Source organism: Alligator mississippiensis, chromosome 4, assembly GCF_030867095.1.
Source record: "Alligator mississippiensis isolate rAllMis1 chromosome 4, rAllMis1, whole genome shotgun sequence".
Lineage (NCBI taxonomy): Eukaryota > Metazoa > Chordata > Crocodylia > Alligatoridae > Alligator > Alligator mississippiensis.
This window is the reverse complement of record NC_081827.1, coordinates 187,787,569-187,811,845: the sequence shown is the minus strand read 5'-3', so window position 1 is coordinate 187,811,845 and position 24,277 is coordinate 187,787,569. Positions and strand designations below refer to the sequence as shown.

Genomic DNA, 24,277 nt, shown 5'->3' with positions numbered 1-24,277 from the left:
TGGAATCCCAGAGTGCTCTGCAGCCCTGGGCTGGGCTGGGCTGGGCTGTACTGTCTGTTCCAGCCAAGCAGGGTTGGCCTCACCCCTTTCCTCCCTAGCCAGAGCACTGTCACTGCTCCAGCTGGCTGAGAAAGGGGTGGGGGTGGAAAACCCTGGAAGGGAGTGCTTCTGGGTCTGCCTTGCAGGGGGGCAGCAGCCCTTGCTGGGCATCCCCAGCCCCCCACCCTTTTGCTGCTCCAGTGGCAGGAGTGGGAACAGGGCTAGACCCTGGTCACCTGAGGGGAAGGGGCGGGTTTAATCTCCCCATTCCAGAGGAGGGCAGCGCAGGCACCAGTAGAGTGATAGGCTCCATTTAAGCACCTAAGGCTGTGGTGGCTAGATGCCAGTAGCCTGAGGGGAAGGCGGGGGGACTTAATCCCTGCCATTGCAGGCAGCAGCGGTGGAGGCACCAACATGGGACCCTGGGCTGAGACCCTCCAAGGAGTGGCCAGCTGGCTATGGGGATTTGACTGCAGGGGAGGGAGTGGGGGAGCTGGAGCTAGTTACAGAGCCCAAGTCACTGCTGTCTCCCTCTCCAGCAATTTGACCTAGGCTGGGGTGGTCCTAGTTGGCAGAGATTAGCACCCTCCGCCTCCTGCCTCCAGCCTTGCACGTTGGTTGTGCAGCTCCCTACCCCCTCCTTCTCCCAGCGGTGGTGGCAGAGTGAACTGTCACGGAGGGTGGAGGTGAGGTACGTGTCACTTACCACCTGCTTGGATTAGGCTGCCGAGGGCCAGGGCATGGGCAGCAGTAGGGAAAGACAATGGATTGCCGCAGCTCAGTTTGGCCTGGCCCCACGGCCCAGGAATGCAGCTCAGTCTGGCAAAGCTTAAATACCCACCTTCTGGCTCTGTGGCCCTGGGTGCATGAGCAGAGCCTATATTGCTCTATTGATTCCCATGCTGACCCCTCCCACGCCCCCCTGCCTGCTTCTCCTCAAGCTACTGGGATCTGGCCCTGCCTCCACTCCTGCTGCCAGGCAGTGAATGAGTGAGTGAGTGGTGGTGGGGGGTGGACCCCTGGCAGGGGCTGCTTCCCCCTCCTCCCCCTCCAGGTACACCTTGGATGGGGACCCTGTAGGCCAGGGTGGGGGTTTAAACCACTCCCCAATCACACTTGGGCCTTCCTGGGCCTGGCCATGCCCCTTCCCTCAGCTTAGTTTCGCTCTAGCTGAGGTCTTGCTCTAATACCCCCCCCCTCCCCCCCCCCCCCAGCTTTTGGCCTGAGCCACTGCAGGCATGTGTCTGCATTTGTGGAGTCAAAAGTAGATACATGTCTACTTGCAAATTGGTTCAATCTACTCAGGTTAGCATAACCTGCAAAGATTGAATCAGTTCAGGGTTTGATTTCTTGAATGTCTGCACCTAGCCTTTGAGGCAACCTAGGGAGATGTATTTAAGTCCAGCCTGAAGCTAGCCTGTAGTCTTAGGTACACTTTTGAAGCTGAAACATGAGTTAAGCAAGGCTGAATGCTCTGACTCATGGCTACCACTTTCTCCTTTGGTACAGACTCAAAAAGCATAGCAGAGCAGCTTCACTACCGAAGTACTCTGTGCCAGCCAGTCATTAGCCTCCTTACACAGTCATGAGTTTGTTTGTTCTGATTTATCTGAGATGGAAGGTTTAGGGAGGGCCAGCAGCTCTCTGCTGCTGTCTTTTCAAAGCCCCCCAAATCCTGGCCTCTTGCTATCATGCTTTATATTTTTCTTTTGTGTTTGTGCCTTTGAAGGGAAAGGGTGATTCTGGATATCTGTATACTCATATTGTTTGGTCTGTCATGGAGTTCAGCGTTCTCATGTGGAGGATTTTTTTCTTTTTTCATCTCAGCGGGAGTATAGTCTCTTAGTGCTGGTAGAATATAATTTGTTCTAAGGCTGTTGCTTATCTTCTTAGGGCTGTGGTGCTCTTGGTGACTGAATGATGTCTTTGTCAAGAACCACAAGCACTTATGTGCTCTTGATTTTATTTATTTTTTCCCTCTTAATGACTGGTGCAGAAAAATGATGTAAAAGAAAATTTAGTAATATCGTAGGTGACATCAGAGAAATCAAGAGCTAGACTGATAATTTTTAAAAGTATCTTTCCTGCCTTTTAGGCAGGGAAGGATGAGAGCTAAAGTTCTGTTTGCAAATTTTGTGCTATGCCTGCCTGTAAGATGATGGAAAAAGATTTGTAGTTTAAAGTCCTTTGTTTCCAGAAAGTCCTTTATAGGTTGTGCGCCAACCACTCAAATCATGCTTTGTCTGTGCTTAGAAGGATTTTTGGCCAAAATGCAAAAACAAACCCCTGCTCCCTTTTCCCCCCTCCAATTAGGGTACTGTCAGGAACATAACAGTTCTGTTGTATCAGTATAGTTGTAAATTTGGGCTAATGCCTGCTTTCATTTTTAGGTTAGACAAGTCTGAGGCCACTCCTTTTTCAAAGGAATCCTGCAGTAGTAAAGTCGGCTTCATCCTGCTTTCATTTCTCTAAAAAGATGTGGATTTAAGAGAACCAAGTTCTTGCACCTGGTATTTTTAGAAAGGTGTGGATAAGATCCAGTATCTCAGTGCATTAATATTGTGGGGGAGTGGGACAGCAATAAGTCAGGAAGAGTAGAATAGTAATTCTTTGTGGTAAGATGAGTTTTGAACTCACTTGCAGTGTTTGATTCCAATTCATCAAGCTGGCTTTTAGTTTTTTGGTTTTGAAGTATTTTCTGTGGCTTATAACTTGGTTGGCTATGGAGACAGTTTTATAAGTAAATGACACCCTTTCCATCCACACCCCCCACCGGGTCTTCAGGTTTATCCTTCTGCTTCATTTCATTTGCTTACTTTAAATCAGGGATGTTCAACATGGTCTGGGAGCCGGATCTGGCCTGTGGAACCTCTGTATCCAGCCTACTGAGCTCTGGTGGGCTACCAGAACATGAGGGACATGGGGATATGGCCCCACTGCATTGGGTCTGTAAGTGTAAGGTTGGCACTGGGATGAGCCAAATTTAAATCAGGCAGCCATTCTGAACCCAGCTTAACTCCCTGAATGTCTGTATTTAGCCCAGGTGAGTTTCATAGAATCATAGAAGTAGGGTTGGAAGGGACCTTGTAGATCTTCAAGTCCAACCCCCTGCCTGGGCAGGAGGAAAATTGGGCTCAGTTGACCCCAGTCAGGTAGGCATCGAGTCGCTTCTTAAAGGCCCCCAGGGTAGGAGCCAGCACCACTTCCCTTGGAAGTTGGTTTCAGATCCTAGCCGCCCTTACTGTGAAGTAGTTCTTACAGATGTCTAATCTAAACCTACTCTTCAGCAACTTGTGGCCATTATTCCTTGTTATCCCGGGGGGCGCTAGGGGAAACAAGGTCTCCCCCAAACCTTTCTGGTTCCCCCTAGTGAGTTTATAGACGGTCACCAGGTCCCCCCTCAGCCTTCTCTTGTGAAGGCTGAACAGGTTCAGGTCCTGTAGCCTCCCGTTGTAGGGACTGCCCTGCTGTCCCCGGATCATGCGGGTGGCCCTCCTCTGGACCCTCTCAGTTTTGTCCACATCCCTCTTGAAGTGGGGTGCCAAGAACTGGACACAGTACTCCAGCTGTGGCCTGACCAGTGTTGCGTAGAGGGGGAGGATCACCTCCTTAGACCTACTTGAGATGCAGCTGTGGATGCATGATAGGCCCTGCCGACCATGACCTCACATTGTCGGCCCATGTTCATCTTGGAGTCAGTGATGACTCCAAGATCCCTTTCTGCCTCCGTGCTCTCAAGGAGGGAGTTTCCCATCTTATAAGTGTGCTGCTGGTTACTACTGCCCAAGTGCAGCACCCTGCACTTGTCAGTATTGAAACGCATCCTGTTTTTGTTAGCCCACCCCTGCAACCTTTCCAGGTCATTCTGCAGTCTTTCCCTCTCTACTAACCTGCCCACCTCACCCCAAATTTTGGTATTATCAGCAAATTTGAACAGGTTGCTTTTCACCCTGTCATCCAAATCTCTGATAAAGAAATTGAACAGTGCGGACCCAAGGACTGAGCCCTGGGGGACTCTGCTGCCCACTTCCCCCCAGGTTGAATATGACCCATCCACCACCACCCTCTGAGTACGACCCTTCAGCCAAGGAGTTTGACACCCCTGCTTTAAATCATAGCTGAATCGTAGCTGTTAACTTCCAACTAATTTTACTTTTCTTCTAATTTTGCCAAGCTGCATTTTTTTAAGCTTGAGCAAAAATGGAAAAAATCCTCAGACACCAAGGATTGAAACCTGTTCATAAAATTTGTCAGTTACAGAAAGCCAAAATGGATTTGAAAATGGAAAATAATCCACTTTAATTACAGGCCCTTTTATCACTTGTGACTCTAGGCTGTAAGTCGTGTGATATGGAGCAATATTTAGGACTTTTAGCTCCCATCCTATTGACTTCTTTTGATTTGCAGTTTCAGAGCTATTAAAAATGAGTAACTTTTATTTAGATTATTATAACTATTCAGAGTTCTGACATTAAATTTGAGAACATTGGTGAGGTGCTTGGGAGACTATTTACAATTTTCTCTCCTGGCACAATTCTGCAGTGTTTGGGTTGCAAACTGCTGTGGAAGATTATTAAAGCAAAAGTGTTTTTTTTTTAATCTTTGACATTTCTTTTATTGTACAAAAGTGTGTTGGTTTGTTTGTTTTTTGACCCAAAGCAGATGTGATCTCTGTATCTTCCCATAAGAGGGTTTCTTTTTACCTAAAGGACAGCTCATTGTGTTTACTATTAAAAAGGGGAATCTGCTCTCATGTTGTTGGATCTTATATAACTTTTAACCCAAAGTGCTTTTGAGCCAATGTGGTTCTTTAAAAAGCCGATCATATAGAGAGTAATTGGAGGACATAAGGTAGATATTTGCATGTAGGCTTCTTGTTAAAGATGCAGTTAAAGGGGATATTGGGTTATACTTGGTCAGTCCCAAGTTGAGAGGGCAGCAGGACAGGACCTATGAGGAGAGACTGAAGGACCTGAAGCTGTTCAGCCTCAGCAAAAGGAGGCTGAGGGGGGACCTGGTGGCTGCCTATAAGCTCATCAAGGGGGATCAACAGCAAATAGGCAGAGCTCTTTTCTCCCCAGCACCACCTGGGGTGACGAGGAACAATGGTCATAAGCTGATGGAGAATAGGTTTAGGGTGGAGATCAGAAGGCAATATTTTACAGTTAAGGTGGCCAAAATCTGGAACCAACTTCCCAGGGAAGTGGTCCTCGCCCCTACCTTGGGCATATTCAAGAGGAGGTTGGACGATCACCTGTCTGGGGTCTTGTGAACCCAGCATTCATTCCTGCCTGTGGCAGGGGGTCAGGCTAGATGATCTGTTCAGGTCCCTCCTGACCCTAGCTACTATGTTACTAAGTTTAGGATTTAGTAAAAATAAGCTCTTAAAAACTAAATTGTATTCATGACTAAAATGCACTGGGAAAAAATTCTCAGCACTGCAACAGTATAGTTATTCGAGCTGTATTTAAACAGCATGACTAGTGTGCAAGGGTCAGCATGTAGAATAAGGATTAAACTAAACTGATTAGTTGTTTTTCATTGTGCAGGGTAATAGAAATGCAAAAATATATAACACTAGCTGTGAAAATTAGTTACACCTAAAATTTCTCAGGTTTAATAGTTAAAAATTAGAAACTTAGGTAAGGAAACAGATTTTAAACCTGACTTCCTTGAAACTGGATGAGCTACATGAAGTTTAGTGAATGCGTTATGGAATAAACATTCTTGAGTAAACAGCTGTTGGATAGAAAAAAGTGGGAGGAATATATACCCCAACTTGTCTGATGCCTAATATTGCATACCTGTTATGTACAAGTTCAGTAGCTGCTTCTACAAAACATTCTGTATTGGACAATGAAACTTGAAAAATACAGGCATATAGGGACCATGTTATACAGTAATGGAGATTAATTTGCAGCTACTGTTTCTTATAACAATAACTGTCCCCAGACCCCCCACCATCTCCAAGATTGTGCTGGTTTCCCTAATATCTTATGTGTTACCATGCTGAGGCTTATTTAGTCCTCTGAAAATATGCTATTTCCTCCCTGAGTATGGAGGAAACTTTCCATTGTGTGAGTTGTATTGGACTGATTGATTATATTGGACTGACTGGGCAGTGTTATTTTACTAGAATAAATATGAGGTGGTTGCGAATGGGATTTGGTGTCTTGTATGAACTATTTGTAATCACAGTATAAAATGATTCATCCATAGACCTCTGCTAGAATTCGGCCATTTGCATCTTAATGTTTAAAACTTAGAACCAATTCTCAGGGCCTCTTCAGTGTGGTCCTTCTTTCTCCTGACCTCATAAAATTACTGGAAATGTGTCTGGCTTTCAAGGAAACCCTGTATCAACATGATAGTAGAGATTTCCCATGGAGGTCTTTGAGTTGTCATCATGGCTGGAATAACCCCAATTTGGTATGCAAAAGAGTACCATTTTCACCACCTGTGTCCTTAAAAACTTTAGTAAAGGATGCTTCTGACCTAGTTTGGAGTTTTAAATCAATATTGGACGTTGGATTTGGGTGGAGACATTTAAGCCTAAATTTACTAGAGCGAGGGACAACTAGGTCTTTTGTTTAAATGGAAATGTATCTGGATGCTAGTTATTATATAAAGTAATAATTCTTCCTAAATATCTTTGATTTTTAGAGAACTTTTTAGTATATTGCCTGTTATTAATTTGAGTGCTCTCTCTCTTTTGTCCATAAATTGATTGCAATGATAAATTATTCAAGGAAAAACTTAATGTAGGGTACTGGTTATTTTTATCTATTTTAATTTGCAATACAACTCTGCCCATCTTTACAGTAAACATAATTAATACTCCACTACTTTCCTGGTGCCAAATTTCTGGACCCATGGGGAGCCCTACGGGCTGGATGACATGACTCCATGGGTTGGATATTGAATGCCACACCACTACTGATATGTCTAAAGCTTCACTTGAATCTGGTTAGTGTGTGTGTATCTCCCTCATATATAGGGCACTGTCAGAGACTCAGAGACTGATTTACAATTTTCAGTCAATGTTCATCTGTGTTGCAGTTATTCTGCATTTTATTGCTCAGAGACTTTGACCTGGAGTCAACCCCAGTATCACATGGACAGGAATCTCTCCAGCATCAACCTGCTGCATTCCAAATCCAAGAAAATCAGCACCTCAGTTACTGATCTTCAGTGTGCTGACAATTATATCATGTGTGCCCACTCCATTAAAGAGCTCCAGGTCACTTTTGGTTGCTTCTGTGAAGTGTATGAAATTCGTAGACTCACTGTCAATTTCACAAAAACCAAGATACTTTACCAATCCATGCCAAACCAACCAGTTGCTCCTCCGCACATTATAATTACAGGACAATGTTTGTAGATGGTTGAACATTTTCCTACCTGGGTAGCCACCTTTCTCAAAAAGTAAACATAGATGAGGTTATTCAGCATTGAATAAATCTGCCAGCGTTGCCTTTGGAGGTCTTCAAAATCATGTCCTTGATCATAACGTCAAGACCCAAACCAAACTCCTTGTCTGCCATGCTGTTGTCATCCCTACCCTGTTGTATGAGTGTGAAACTTGGACAACATGTTGGAAATTCCTGAAAGTTTTGGCATATTACCATCAGCAGTGTCTTCAAAAAACCCTCCACGTCAGTTGGAAGGACAGAAGAATGAACACCAGTGTTCTGGCTCAAGCAAGAATCACCAACATTTAAGCCATGTTTAGATGGCTCCATTGAACAGGCTATCACAACCTCCATTGAGCAGGATCTGCTATAATGATACCTGACATCCAGCTTCCTATACTCTTAACTTACATATGTAAAAACTGCTGAACATGTCACCCCTACAGTAATTCTTTGACTGAATCGCACTTTGGTGTTGAGCCACTGCCTCCATTAGCTACCCCCTTAAAAGGAAAATATTACGGAAGAGCCATGCATGTAGGAGACGTATAAAATAAATAAATTAACCTGCCCCTGCCAAAACCTGACATATCCCGCCAAACATTTTTCAGAATCCACTGCTTCACATGTGTACATTCAGATAGGATTTAAATCTGATTAAATCTGATAAACTCATTCAGTAACAAATTCCATTTCCTCCTTATGTTCTTAAAACTTGCTCTAACTGAATATTTCAGATGACAAGTTAAAAGGGTATTTATACCAAGTCAGGATGGGTAATGTCTCCTGAAATTTTTTTCTGCTGTTGTTATGACAAAAAAACCCCTAACTCTTTTAGGTGCTTCTGATAAGCAAAATTAACTTCTATTTTGAGCACAATTTTTATGTTTAAGTATTGTCAGTGTGCATCATGTAGGATTTGATTTTTTTGTATAACTTGAATTTGACTATACTGTATTGCATGTGCCATCAGGAATCTGTTACAAATTATTGGAATTCTTGTGAATTTTGGCCTCTATCCGAAATGCATTCTGAAGCATATCACATGAGATGAAGGTGTGGCAGGTCACTGTGGAAATTTGTTTTGCTTCTTGAGGATATTGTCCATTGTAAGCATAGCTTTATGTAGTGTGAAAAGCTATAATACAGCTTTTGCCACAGGCAGGAAAGACTGTCATGAGGCATTATGGACTCTTTAGCATTTGACATATAATGCTAACAAATATGACATTTCAGAACTCTTCAATTTGTGACCACATGTGAAAATCACTAGAATGATATAAATCACGGCATGCATCATATTTGTGAAGGATATATTGGGATGGAAGGGAGTGGATGGCATCAGATAGCATGCTGTTTGCTATTTAGCAAGTGTGTCTACATGTTGCCTTAAGTGACACTGTTACTGCGCCATGTTCTAGTGCTTCCATTTGGAATAAATAAATAATACTTCCTTTTAGAAGTACTAAAGCTAAGTGTAGCTGCACCATGTGTATGGTGGATGGTTAGTTTTAGCCACTAATTTAGGGGAGTGTGCTGCTATGGCGAAGTAGCTGCCGGTCATGTGTAGACACATATGATCACTACATCGCCATAGCGTGTCATACGGTGACATAGCGTGTTGGTATGGTGACGTAAGGTGACACGTAGATGTGCCCACTGACAACTAAGTGTAGGTTAAAATGCTTATGGATTAATATTCTTAATGATAAAGTAGAAACAAGGGTAGTAGTGAGGGTCTGTTATAGATCATTGAATCATACTGAAGAAGAAAACAAATGCTTTCTATAACATCTGCCTAGAGTGTTAAAAAGGAAAGTTGCATTATAATGGGGGAATTTCAGTCTGGGAAATACTTGCTGAAAATATTATGTTGCTGGTAGTGAAATGTCTTGGGAATTCCTAAAAATATAGATCTTATTCTAATATTTAGATCTGCACCCAATTTGAGATAATTCTATATTGGATTTTATTCTGACAACTAAAGGCGAATTCATTACTGAATTAAATTTATTGGCTTTAAGTGATCACAACTTGTTTGCCCATAATAAATGTAATCAAAATATGGTTGAGAATATTGTGACACTTTACATGTCAGTTTTCCAAAACTCAATATATGAGCAGAATTAGCTAAAGAAAACGTAATTCCCAAAGGTATGTATTTTTTTCATTTAAAAATATTTTATTTGATAGAATTTTACAAATCACAATGGAGGGTAAGTTGTCTTAAAGTTCTTTTCTGTTTAATATAGAAAGTGAGCATTTTGCTCTTATTTTTATATACAAATATAAAAAAAGAAGGCTGGAAGAAGGGGAAGTTGATAATTTATAAATTGTAACTATTACTATTAAGTATTTTCAGCTTTATAAGGAGGCAAGTTAATAGTATTAGTAAAAATATATGGCTAGAAGTATTATGAACAATACAAAGGAAATGTTAAAAAGGAATTGTTAAAAAAAATGCCTTAAGAATAAAATAAATCCTAATGAATATACTATTATTACTGGGTGAACATTGTTAATGATGCATAAAAATACTCTTTTAATAGGTTTGTTGCAGATTTGGAAAGGAAGGGTCATTGTTTTTTGCATTTGTATAAATGATGATAAATATGTTTAACTCTAACATTAGCTAGGGAGAATTTTAAATACAAGCAAATATTAGCAGTTTTTGGGATGTTAGTAAAGTCCTGGAGTATTGGGAAGCAAAAAAGTTGATGGTGTATTACAGTGACCTCGATAAATGTAAGCCAGTTAGTTCTATGATTTTGCCTCAAAATATCAAAGGGCCAATTTGGAAATAACCAAGCATGCTATCTTTCTAGCCATGTAGAGGTATTACCTTTCTACTGGGAAAAGCTCAGCTCTCCTTATAGCAACCACAAGCATAGAAGCATTCACACACTTTGTATTCTCCTAGAATAAAAATGGTGTCAGTTCTGGCAGAAAAATAACCCCTTTCCAACCCAGTAGAGGTTACTCCTGGGAGAGTTTCTCATAGGACAGTGACTGTCTGTACACTTCCCCACTGCTTGACTCATTTCCAGGGAGCAAGAGGAGTGGAGGGGAGGGCGGGGAGAAATGCTCCTTAGGCCCTGCTGAGACTAGGGTTACCTTGGTCAAAGGAGGGTATGGAAAGCAGCTGCTGTGCGCCTCCTCCTGGTCCCAGGAAGAGTTGAGCTGTGCCTTTCCCAGACTGTGTGGGCAGAGTGGGCATAAGGACAAGGGGAGTGGGAACAGGTCTAGGCAGAATGTTTCCAGGAGAGGGAGTAGTACAAACATTCATAGTAGTGGAAAATTTCCACCACTAGAACTCCTGTTTGTGGCCAGTGATAATGTCATTTCTGTCCATCTTCATCTTTGATTTTTTTCCAGTGCATTTCTGCAAACTTTTGTGTGCAACATAACTGCATAACCATTTTGCTACCAGAATGGCATAGTGGCTTTCCACAAACAAGTCACTTAGCTAGAACCTTTCCTTGTTGAGGCTGCAAGCCTTCACAAGTAATAACCAGAAAAGGGGCTGGTGGCCTCTCCTTCAGAGTAAGCTAAGTTAATTGGACCCACTATTCCAAAAACGTTGCTAAACCCTGCTCTATAGTATCTCAGATGAATTGCATCTTTAATGTTATAAGCAGAGTAATATTAAAATACTGATCTTTTTCAAAGGCAAACTACTGTTTCACACATCCTGGAGGCACAGTATTCTCTAGTAAGACTAGACTCTCTAGCAAGTCTTCAGCATTGCTTCAAGAGACCCATCTCCTGCTATTTGTATTGCCCTGCTTAAAAGGAATAGGTTTAAGGAAGTCAGACTATACACCCAATAGGGAAAATATTAAAATTAGTTATGAGCCTAGCTTCAGCAGTAGCCTCTCTTTTGGGTTTAGTCACTACTTTCAAGGAATCTACATTGTAATGTGTTGGATGGTCCCAAGAATGAGCATATGGAATGACAGACTGAAATGTTGTTCTTGACACTTGCAAATAACACCTGAAGTAATATGTCTTTTTTTTACAAATACCAAAGTGTGTGGAATAGAATTCGCTTCAAGTTGTTTTTTTTCCCCCCCATAGTGTCTCCTAAATAGTAGTGCTGATGTTTATCCAGTCTACATCCCCGTTTCCAGAAGATGAGTATTTGATGTCAACTGTTGATCCGAGACTACTTTCACAAAGTTGCAAGCATTGTCATAGAGCCTGAAGTCTTATCATCCAAAAGGTAAATTTCAGTGTTTACTTTTTGATTTTTTGTAATTGTTTAAAGTATACTTAAGAATAATCTTTGTATACTTTTCTGTTTGGTTGCTTCTGCGTTCTGCAAGTAATTTAAATTACTATTAGTAAGAAATATATATCCATGAATGTGGTTTCCTTAATGTGAAGCAGAAAGATTGGTTGGATTTTTGGCTGACTATTACTGAAATGTCAAGTCTTATGCAGCACCACTCCAACTCTTTTATATCTTTCATCTATATTTAATTTGATTTTCAGGATCTAGTAGAAAATAGCACATTTCTTTCTGCTTATAACTGTACTATCCATGTTTTAAAGTTGCCTGTTTTAATTTGAATACTGCCAAGAAAGATCTCATTATGAGCTTACAGTGGGAACAAATCTGTGACTAAACTGTTCTTATAAGACTAAAGCTAAAATGAATTGTAAACCAAGGGAAATAATTAATCTTTTATGAGGTCACATTTATTATTTATTTGTATCACTTTGGAACATAGCTAATTACTCTGCTTGTAAGAAAGCACCTGTTTGGAAGTTGTTAGGACTGATGCATTTAATAATATTAAGTCAGTCCCTTATTTCTACCCATAAAATCTAATAGAAAAAGAATTTTTGCTTGGCAAACTCATAAGTGCCCCTTTCAAGCTGCTCAGCCCTTTATAGTAGATTTGGATGTTGCTTGCCATATGGCCAGGGTCATTTTGAATGCATATTAGATTCATGCTGAATTTTTTCTTTTTGGTCTGCCACATTGCACACAATCTTAGATCTCTTTATCTCATTTCCTTCTGTTTTGTTTTTGCTTAAACAGTCTGCACCTATGATTTTTTTGTTGTAATCTGAACTTTTCCTTTGTCATGATTAGTAGAGGTTCATAACAAAAAATGTTGCGTCTCTGTGGTTTAGGATGGAAAGGCTTTCTTAAAGACTATGGCTTTGTAGTTTTTCCTTAAAGATTGTTAGACTCTGGTTTCACTTGATTTCCTCTTGAGGATTTCTCTCTAGCTGGTTCCGTTGGCATAGAGAGTACTTTTTCCTTACCTCTCATGTTTTCGAATGATTGGATTTGTGATGTGAATTGTCCCAGAAGATGACAGATTGTTGTGGTAGGCTTTATAGATCAGAATTCATATTTTGATTTGGCTGGGGCTCAATCCTTTTTAGTTGCTTTGAAAACTAAGACCAAGACCTGAAACTGGTGTTGGAATCTGTGGGAGCCAGTGAACGTACTTAAACAAAAGCCCATTATACTCATGGTAATATGAGTCATGAAAAAGGCAGGAAGCCACACTATATACTGTCTGGAACCTATGCATTGTCTTCTCATTCAGCTTCAGATGCACTGAACTGTACAAAGCTAGCCTGGAGGAAACAAATGCAGGCCATCATCAGAGAGGAAAGGATTCAGTGTGTTGTCAGTTTAGAGCAGTGGTCACCAACCAGTGTCTCTCAATCCACCAGTAGATCTTGGAGCCTCTTGTGGAAGATCTCAGAGACTCTTGGAGTTGATCCAAGGTTGGGGTGGGGAGATGAGTGCCTGCTTGCATGCACGCCTGCATGTGCCGCAGTCCAGCAAGTCAGTATGTGGGGGAGGGAAAAGTTGGGGGCTAGATTGAGGCCCCCCCCACAGTAAGGGTCAGTGCTCTAGAGGCAGGAGCAGGGGTAAGTTGAGTGGGTGGGACTTACCTGCTGGGGAGGCATGCTCCCAGGTAATTTTTTCTCCCTCTGCCTCGATCTGCCCCTACCCTTGCCTCCTGACAGACTTACCTGCTGGGTTGGGTGGGGAGGGCATGGCAGTGGTGCACAGAACATGTTGGGTTGCTTTTAAATGCCAAAGGTGATTTCCTACTTAAAAAGGTTAGAGACCACTGGTTTAGAAGCAAAGACAGCATATTTGAAAACTGGCTCCTTAGCTTCTGTGACCAGGTAGAGTCAAATGAGTTCATGCCACTTTGATGAATTAGGTCTGTGTGCTTTCTGTGGAACATAAAGGTATGTTGGCCAAAGTGTTTCCCCTTTTTAACCAGCATCACTTGGATCTTGCATGGGTTCAGCTTCATGTGGTTGCTTTTCAACAGTTTAATTTCCTATCAGTATTCTCACATTCTAGTAGTGGCACTAGTTGCTTCAGTTGAGAACAAGAGGTACAGTTGAGTGTTATTAGCAGACCATTGGCAACTAAGCTTGTACTGCCTCAGTATCTTTCTTAATGGTCTCGTGAGCTACCATGAATCTCTTTGGGGTCTTTGGAGAGGAGGAAAAAGCAGTTATCCATCACTATCTTGAGCACTGCTGGAGAGGAGTGATTTGAGCTTCTGTGGATCTGCCCAGTCTACTCCTGCTATGAAATGTAGCCATAGTATTTTGTGGTTCTACTTAAAGTCTGCAAAGAAGTCTAGCACTGTGAGAATAAGATCTAGTGTCAGTGGCCATAAGAAGTTGGTTGTCTTTCAGTACCGTTAGTCATCTGCATGCTATGGCCTGGTCTGATTGTGAGATGTTTCAGCTGTGACTGATGTCACATGTTATTGGTTCTTATTCAGTTCATGTTTTCCCAATTTGCCCTTGAATGAGATGTTGGAGATAATACAATAATTGAAAAGATGTTCATGGCCAAATTTTAACTTCTTCAAGATCGTACAAATTGCCCAACTCAATAAAAGATATGACCGTTTTCTTTCTCTGAAAAAAGGCTTTGAGTATCAGAAGTAGAGGACATGGTTATTTTTCACTGGCTTTTACTAGCCAGGAGGTACACCAGTTTGTTTCACAGATAGGTTCCACAATACATGAAATTCAGACCAAAGTCCGATAGTCTTGGTAAGGCTGGCTAAAGCAGTCTTTGCTTGCTTCATGTATCTTAATCACTATCAGTAAGGTATGTTGACATTTTTTTTTTCTATTCTAGCTGATATTTGGGCCTAGTATTTTCACTATGCTTTTGCAGCTGAATGTTCTGGCTCTTGTGGAGAACAGAACCTTTAGTTATCATAGTTACTTGAAGTAATATTAAATGCAGCGTTAAACACACAGTATTGTGCCCACTAATTACATGATGTGTTGAATTGCACTTTTAGTTGTCTTTCTATTCAAACACTCAAGCATTGTTCAAATTGGAAGAGTGGCAATAGCTATTAAAGCTGACCAAACACAGTGCTTAAGTAGCTGTGATATTTAATGACAGGTGTTGGAACACAGGAAGTCTACTCAGAGGAGCAGAGGTTGGGGACAACAGTATCAGCCTGCAGAGCTACAGAAGAGAGAGAGAGAATGGGCAGAGTAGTGATGGTAGGAGCTCTCCATGGTAGGATAAGAGGATACTCTGTTTAGTATTCTTGAAGCAGGTTTTGAATGACTGTATTTTAAAAACTAAAAACTGGCGTATTGGAAATGGAGACAATAACTCTGAGCTGAGCATCAGGATGGATACTTAAACCAGTTTAGCTCAATTGTACGTTCTTTTGATGAAAATATATTAATGAAATCTTGTTGATTATCCACTTACAAATAAATATAGTGATATTGTACAGGACAGTCGGTCATGCCTGGCTTTGGGGCCATGTGAGCTGTCTCTAAATCACAGAACCACAACAGTATATACATCCTTAAGTTGCAAACACATTCTTGTTCTCAAAAAAGATGAGACAAAAATAAACAAACACAAATTATGCCTCTCATACATACATACCCAAGCCCCATAAAATTTATAGTATACAAGTTGCATGTGTTGTATTATTCATGATTGCAGGAAAGACATCATGGGATTGAACCCAAAACACGTGTGGAGAATGTTCTTTTCTGTGGAAAAGCCATGTGTTAGGTTGAAGAACCAGCTAGGGCTCCATAGCTGTGGTCAGAGAATCATTTGATTTAATATATAGTAACTTATCTCTTTGCAGGAAGAGATAAGCAATTGTACAGGAATGGAAGATGAAATGGGAAATAAATTTATCTTTCTAGCCTTTTGTGCAACAGCTTAGAAGAGTATGTTATATTCACAGCAGTTCTTTAGTTATTACAACTCGAGAGCATTAATAATTGTATACTGGAATGAAGTCCCTTGAGCAAAGCAGAAATTAGCTTGTTTTAGAAGATAATTCATTTTTTTTCCCCAACTTGCTTCTGTGTGTCTGCTTCCAAGAGGCTCTTCCAACTCTTCTAAAAGGCACATGAAATCTCAACAGCCAAGCTTCATATATGAATTATTTGGGGTGTACCACATTCTGAGTTGGTCTTTGCTTTGTGATATTTTCTTTCATTCTGAAAGAATATCATAGTACTTAACTCCCTCCAGTAATCTCTCAAAATATCTCATCTTTCCAATCCACTTTTTACTGTAAAATATCTTTGTCTTCAGTGCACAGAATTATTTTTTAACAATGTTTTAACATGTAATAACAAAATTCAGAAAAGTAAGTAGGATGAATTGATAGACATTTATTTCTTCCTCAGTCTTTGTTAAACATAAAAGCATATATTAATGTGTCCTTGAAGATGAGAAATTTAATTGCTTGACTTCTGTTTTTAAAGCTTCCGTGAGTCTTCTGACTCATTTGCAATTTTCGAATGAAGGTAGGTATGCCTAGGCAGCAAGGGAAAGGGTTGAATGTGGTATGTACACAGCATAAGAAATTAAAAAGTTGATTTCTACAGCAAGCTTAACAGTCAGTTTGCTTAACTGAATGTTTTATTACTTAAAAGCTTTACATTTATTTTGCCTTTTGAGTGGGGCAACTAGATAGTATGATAATAAGGGAAATATAAATGTTGAAAAACAAAATTCCAGTATTACAAGAATACATATTGGTATATAACTTTTAGTGTTTCTGCACCTATATTTACAGATGTTCTGTAGGTCCTTTGTTTGTGTTGAGACGAAACAGAAAATGTAAGAGCATCTCCCATTCCACAAGTGATAGGGAAATACAATATGATGTTTTCTCCGCCTAGGAAGCAAGGAGGAAAAGACCTAAAAATTCTTCTGCTTATGAGCCCCCGCTTGCTCTTTTTTCTTTGAAAGATAGAGTTCAATCTCACTTTCTTCATTGAATATTCCTGCTCTCGTCTTTATAGCTCTTTCTTCAATTTTTTTGAAAGTGGACAAATCTAGATTGCCTACATCACTTGCACTTTGCTTTGGTCCAGTTATTAGTTAATGCGTATCCGGTCAAGTCATGCCATGGCATTGTTAGTGACTGGATACAGGCACTTAGACGGTCATCCACTCTGGTTGGGTGTGGTCTTTTATCGTGTGACTCATAATATGCACTTGCCACATCTACAGTTCAGTTGGTCCAAAAACCTCAGTTGTGCCTCCTGGTAATTCACTGCCCTTGACTACAGTAGAAGACATTCAGGAGAAATGAGATGATGTGGTATATCAAAACCAGGTTGCTAACTGATAAGGTTTTTGTCAAGTAAATGATTAGTTTGTGTTAATAATATCCATTCTTTTTGTCAACAAGATGTATTGAGAAGTTATATTGTGGCAGAGGTGACCACAGAGATGATGGAAATTGAGGCAAGGTGGAAGGGGGCAAAGGAGATGGATGTGTAGTTGGAAGTCCTCTCAACTTTCATCCTTAATGTATTTATATAATAGCTTCATGATGAATGTGTGGCAGATGGGTGTTCACTGAAGGTGAAGAGCTAGACGATAGAGTTCCTGACATGATGTGCTCCTGTTCCAGTCAGAAGAACCTTAAAACAGAGTTGGAGGCCAACTCTCATAGCCTAGTCCCATGTCTGACAGTCTCCTGAAATGAGTGAAGGAGTTGGTAGTGAACAGAGCCAGCTGCTTTGGCTATCCCTGTGATTTGACACACGAGAATCTAGACATCCCATTTGTGAACAAAGAAAGGACACTGCCCCTACAATTTTCAGTCCCTTTCTCCTAGGCTACCAGAAAATCTGCCAGTTCTATTTTTACAAACCCTCCTTTTTCCCACTGAATGCCAGAAACTGACATGACTTACTTATTCAGTATTTAGTGGATCCCAGTAACTAGGGATACTGTCAGATCTGAGTTCCTCCTCACTTCCTCTGTCCTCTTGGATTGTCAGCCTTCATAGGGAGAGTTTCTCTACTCCCCCCCCCTCCCCCCCCCTTTTGGTTTAGGTTCATGGTATTGGAGTTCCCAACCATGGGAAATGTGCCAGAAAACACCAGTTCTTATTTTTCATTATTTTGGACTATAAAAAATAGAGTAACTCTTCTGTTGTAAAATAATGCAGAAAGACTAGAACAGCTCAGCATGTTTATCATGTTATAAATTCCTATTTGAAATCTCTGGGTTTATCTTGCAGATCATATATAGGTGTTTGTACACTTAACAGTGCTAATGTTGTGCAGCACCCAGACCACTCTTTAAAGGATCTCATGGCACCCTGTTTGAGAAGCACTATTCTAGGTTCTTTAAAAACAGAAATGTTGAATTTTGTATTCTATGGTAAGCCCAAGATAGAGAGTAGGGAATAGATTTGAAGCTAGTTTGCAATGCTGAAGAGATGTGCCGTCACATTCTATAGTACTTGTTTTGGCTTTAGTTTTCCTCCCTCAAGCATATTCCTACTTCAGCTAGCAAGGGTTATAAAAAGAAAATAAAGAAGCATTCTATAAATATATTAGAAATAAGAGAAAGACCAAGGAAAGTGCAGGCCTCTTACTGAGTAGGGTGGGGAGTGTAATAATAGGTGATGTGGAGAAGGCTGAAGTGTTTAATTTTTTTTTTTTTAACTTCAGTTTTCACAAAAAAAAAAAGTCTGCTATAAGATGACAAGCACAGCTAGCAGCAAGGACAAAGGAAAAGAATTAGTAGAGAAAGAACAGAGTACTTGGGCAAGCTCGATGAGACCCAGATAAGGTTCATCCTAGAGTATTTGAGGAACTAGCTGAGGCGACTGCAGAGCCAATCCTGTGTTATCTTTGTGAATTTGTGGAGGCCAAGTAAGATCACAGGCAACTGGAACAGATGGGATGGACCTTGATTTTGTCTATACCATCTCCCGTGACAAATCTTGCTATTATAATTATTAAGCTCAGTAAATGGAGTCTAGATGACACTAGAGGCAACCCGCGCTTAATGCTGTTTTGCTTAGCACTATTTCACTATAACACTCCTTTTAAATTGATGCCTGATTTCACTTGGCTCTCAGCAAGTTTTGTTATGATGCTCTCCATCTTGGGTCATTAAAAACAATTGTGGTTGTCATCTTGGTTAGTCAAATACCTTCAGTTGTATTTAACGCTCAGTTTTTCAGGAACCAATTAAGAGCACTAAGCGGGGGTTGCCTGCAATCTTAAATTTAGTGTAAAGCTGGGTGGATAGTATTATTCTAAGAGGAATCATCAATGGCTCAACACTTACTGGGAGAAGTAATCATATGCAGTTCCTCAAGGGTCTGTCCTGGGTTTAACAGTGTTTAATATCTTCATTAATGATTTGGTGGATGGAACTGAATCTGTGCTTAACAGATTTGTAGATGACACCAAACTGGTTTGGATAGCAGACACTTTAGAGAGTAGGTTTAAAATTCCAAATTATCTTTATAAATTGGAGAAATGGTCCAAAATAAATTAAATAAATTTCATCCAAGATAATGTCAAGTATTACACAAAAATAAACTGGTACATGGCTGGCTACGTCTCAGTATTGCAGAAAAGGACCTGGATTATAGTGGACATCAAGCTCTATATGAGTAAACAGTATTTATTATTGGTAAGAAAGACAAAGGCAGTAGCCAGTTTATTCACGTTAGCCCTGGTGAGGCCTCACCTAGAGTACCGTATCCAGTTTTAAGCACCACAGTTCAAGAAAGATAATCAAATTTTAAAAAGTCTAAGGGGAAGAAATGGAAGTGACAGGAGTCTAGAAGACAGGATATGTAAGGAAAATGTCAAATAACTGGGGTTTATTTAGTCTGGAGGACAGAAAACAGAGTGGGTATTTGATAAGACTTGAAATGCAAAAGGGGTTCCATGAAGAGGATGGTGATGGACTGTTTTCTGTCCTCACTGGGAACAGGACAAGTAGTAAGTATCTTTAAGCTGCAACAAGGGAGATTTACATTTGGTTATTAGGAAGAACTTCCTAACTTTGAGGATGGTTAAGGGATGAAACAGATTACCTAGAGAGGTTGTGGAAACTTATTATTGGAAGTTTTTAAGGGTGGATGAGGTGAGATGAGCATTTGTCTGGGTTAGTTTAGGCAGGAATGCTTTTGACTTCTGCATGAGTTGGACTAGATGATCTCCTGAGGTCCCTTCCTGCTGTATTTTTTTGTGGCTTTTATGATTTGATGGCTTCATGCCCAGGCACTGCAGTAGTCCAGATAGAAGATGAAGGCTAGTATAGCCAAAAACAAATTAGTATGTACTGAGATGAGATAAATGAGTGGCGGTCGACCTTTTGGCAGGTGTGCCACAAATTAGCCCTGCACTCCGAGTATAACTCGGATTCTTTTCCCTTTCCCAGTTTGCAGTTCAACTTTCTGCTCCCTGTTCTGTGCTCCTTGGCCAAGTTGTTGCTCTACCTTCTGTTTTCTACCCTGTGTTTCTGCTCCCTCCCCTATCTGCCACATTGCTTCCTGTCTCCTCCCTATTCTGCTGTGCCACACACACAGGCTGCCCATGACACTTGTGGTACCTGTGTTGCAGGTTGGCCACCTGTAACAGGTGGCCCTCCCCAGCGCCATCTTTCTGGTAATCCGCGCTGTACGTGGGGTGCTCTTGGAGCGTTCTTTGGGGTTCTTATGTCCCGTCCTATCCTTGCCTGCCACATCTTGATGGAAATTATTATGATGATGTTCTTGCGAGCGGGAGACTGCCTATTGTATTGTGTATATTGGGGCCTTTCACCTATGCGGGCCTGACCCCTGTTTTTCTCTAGCTAGGCCTCCCCATCTAAACCCACTATCTAGGGTTTGACTCCGAGGCTCTAGCCTTTTCCGGTGTCTTGAGGCTCGTGGTCCCCTTTCCTGCTCCAACCTGGAGCCTGGCCCCCCTGGCCCAGAGGCCCGGGCGCCAGCCCCACAGCCAGGGGGCCGCAAGTTAAATCAGGGGACGACCCCGAACTTGCACCCTCTCAGTCCAAAAAAACCCCAAACAAAATAAAATTGCACCTCAGGTGCACCAGACCTCCCTGGCCTTTTTAAGATCGCACCTTCAGGCACCGGGGTCTGTGCCCCCAATAAACCACGCCCTCACTGACGCCGGAGTCTGTACCCTGCAAAAGCTGCACCCTCGCTGGCACTGGGGTCCCCACTCTGTAGTCGGTCCCCAAAATGAGGCCGCCTCCTTCCCCTAATAGCCTCACCCAATCCGCTGGTCTTATTCAATAGTAAAAAAAAAAAAAAAAAGAAAAAAGAAAAAAAAGTAACTGTCACCAACCAATATGATCAAGCAAAGCAGCAGGTCAGCTTACATTCGCAGGGTTCGTGCCTCAGCTCCCTTCCGTCAGCTACTGTCCTTGCTGTGGTGTGGCTGCTGTCTCCCCACGGCTTCCGTAGTTCCCACCTTTGGACCGCTCACCCAGCTTCTCTGTGGAGTTCTCGGAGGCACTCCTTCCCCTTCAGCTGCTGTCCCTCTTACTGCTGTTATGCCCAGGGTTTTTATAGTCCTGCCCCTTCCAGTCAGCTGACTAGCGGGCCAGGCTCAGCATTTGACCCCTTCCTCACCAGCACTCCATGTCCAGAAAGTTCTGGCCTTAAAGGGGCGGACCTGCTTTCTGGTGACAGGGCTAGAGTTCCCTGTTACACCACCTCTGGGCAGAGTCTTCTTGCCAACCAGAAAAGATAGCAACATCTGTGACTTTATCATCAGCAAGAGGCCAAGTACAAGAATTGGCTCATTGGCATAGTGCTTGGTCATTTAGGCCTAGCCAAAACACTAAATTGCAGGAAGGACAGGTGCATGGAAAACTATATTTCCTTTTTCTTCTAGGTGTGGGCTTGCCTTAATGGGTTCCACTTAGTGAAAGAAGAACAAAGATGCTGCTCTCTTCCTCCACTGGTAATCTACAACCCTGACTTTCATAGACTGTATGCTTTGCTCCTCATTGCCTCACATTGGAGTATCTGAAGAACTGCTATATTATACATGCTTTTATTTCCCTGTGGAGCACATCCTGTGGCATTCATGGGTTCATAGATCATGGACACCTTCCTTAAAATATTTCTTTTTCTGCTTCCAAGTCCACCAGTGTACAAGACAGAAGCAGGAGATTGGCTGCCATGGTCCCTCTGCTTTACCTGTGGCAGGTTAGGGTGTTGTGTCTTGTGTTGTGTCAGGGTTGATCGTATTTTTACTAAGAGGTTAGATTATGGACTTGTATAGGATGGTTTGGATAGGGAAGATCCTTTGTCAGGGAGAGGGTTGGATTAGATTGGTGGTTCTCAACCTTTTTTGTACCAGGACCCATTTTTAAACATCAACAGCCAGTCCCGACCCAGTGCCCCTCACTCCTGACACACTGACCCCCACCCCCATGTCCCTAGTGTGCGGGGCAGGAGGTGGGTGTGTAGGGCCCCACTAGGCCCTTGAAGGCTGGAACTCTGCCAGCCTGCAAGGGAAAAGCCATGGTTTTCTCCTTCAAAGGAGAACCCATTTTTAAAGTTTGTTGATCCATTTTTAAAGTTTGTTTGTGACACTTTCATATATTCTTGCAACCCACTTTTGTGTCATGACCCATGGGTTGAGAAACACTGGACTAGATGACCTGTGGAGGTTCCTTCCAACCCTGTTTCTCTATGATTTATGAAGATCTACCAAAGGAGTGGCAGTTTTGTATAACTAGCATTTAATTTCTTAATCGATTGGAAACAGAGCTGTCCACTACCTGTGGTAAATGTTAAACTCCAGAAAATATTCAGTTGCTGCCCTCTAGTGGACTTGCATGAGGTGTTCTGCTATATAGCAGCATACCTTGTCAATTATAATATTTTTGGTAGGTTATAAAAAATGTCTTTCTGTTAACTTCTGAACAAAGTCATCTACATAGGCATGTCCCTATATGATCTGTGTGTGTATTACCAATGAGTAGGAGAGCCCATTTAATAGTTGGGTTCAGTTTACTGCTGTAAGAGACAACAGTATCGTATAATCCCTTTATTAAATGTATCAAATTGCATTTTAAATCTAGATGGGCCTTTTGTACTCTTTATTCCTACTGAAAGGCTGTTCTAGAACTTCACAACTGTGATGCTTAGAGATCTTCTCTAATTTCCAGGCTAAATGTACTAATGGTCAATATATATACATTTGGTTTTGTGCCAAGATTGCTCTATCTTAAATAATTTCCCCTTGTTGTTTTACCCCAATACATGTATATTCTTATTAACTTTCAATCTTTATTTTGCTACACATACAAGCCAAACTCTTTTAGTTTCGTCTTTGATAGATTCTCAATTCCCTTGATCATCTTAGTTGCCCTTCCCAGCACTTTTTCCAGTTTTAAGGTTTTTTGGTGGGTTTTTTGTTTGGTTGGTTGGTTGGTTGGTTGGTTGCTTTTCTAGCACAAGTGACAAGAGTTCTACATGGCATTTCAGGTAAGATTTCACCAGGGCACTTAGTACAATGGTAGGTAGTACTTATCTCTCTTGAAGATATGTTGCCTAATGCATCTTGGGGAGGCATTGGCCTTTTGTGCAATTGCATCACATTGGTAGCTCTAAGTTATTCTGGGATTAATTAATAGTGCAGGTTTTTTTCTCCTCTGTTTGCAACTAAAGGCACCTAGTTTACAGAAATTATTGTTGTTGCATTTTATACTGTTAAATTTCCTCCCTTTTCTAGAATTCCAGCCCTAAAGGTCATCCAGTTATTTATGTATGATAATCTGTTCCTTATCTGTATTTAATGACACCAAGTTGGAAAGAATATTGGCATATTTTATTACCAGGATCCTCCTACTTCTTGCATGAACAGCATTAATGAAAACATGAAATGAGATTGGCCTCAAAGACCTTGAGGAACTTCACTAGTAAACTTCTTTTTGCCCGCTGTTCATCACTATTTATTGTGATGGTGACATCTCTTTATCCGATTTTTTTTTTTTTTTTTTTTTTTTTAATCTAATTTACAATTCTTACACTGCTTCCTGTCTTTTCCAGTTTAACTATTTCCCATGTGGCAGCCTACCACATTTTTACTGAAGTAAGTAAACATCTACTTACAGAAGTTAGTAAACATCTAATGTTAAACATCTAGAGAACAAATTATCTTGCAAAAGTAAACAGGTTGGCTTGTTATGATCTCAATTTGGTAAGTGCATGTTGCATTTTATCCTGTTTTCCATTTACCTTCAGCTGTGTACTACTTCCCTTCAAAATGTGGTCTTACGTCTTACCTGTTATGAATATCAGACTAATTGGGACTATAGGTGCCTGGATTGCTTGTTCTGTTTCTTAAATAGATGCACTATATTTACTATTTTATAGCTTATATGAAAGGTTTATTTGAAAAAAAACAAACAAAAAACCTTGCTATTATAGCTGGATTTTTCCCATGTTAGTTTTCAGAATTCTGGCATGGAGATGATCTAGTCTTCCTAAATGGAATGTACTAAGCTATTTTAATTTTATTCCTAACTTAAA

The 24,277-nt window shown here is 41.2% G+C and overlaps 1 protein-coding gene across 4 annotated transcripts in view; it reads left to right on the top strand.

The window, feature by feature from the left end:
- The window catches only part of ADARB1 (adenosine deaminase RNA specific B1), a 209,159-nt gene that overhangs the window by 10,050 nt on the left and 174,832 nt on the right, over positions 1–24,277 (top strand). For 3 of the 4 annotated variants that reach the window (XM_059727192.1, XM_059727190.1, XM_059727193.1), the window contains exon 2: positions 11,529–11,673. The gene's annotated coding sequence lies outside the window, so the exon portion shown is untranslated. Of the gene's footprint in view, positions 1–11,528; positions 11,674–21,626; positions 21,696–24,277 lie in introns of all 4 variants that reach the window. The other variant, XM_059727191.1, reaches the window with a different exon arrangement.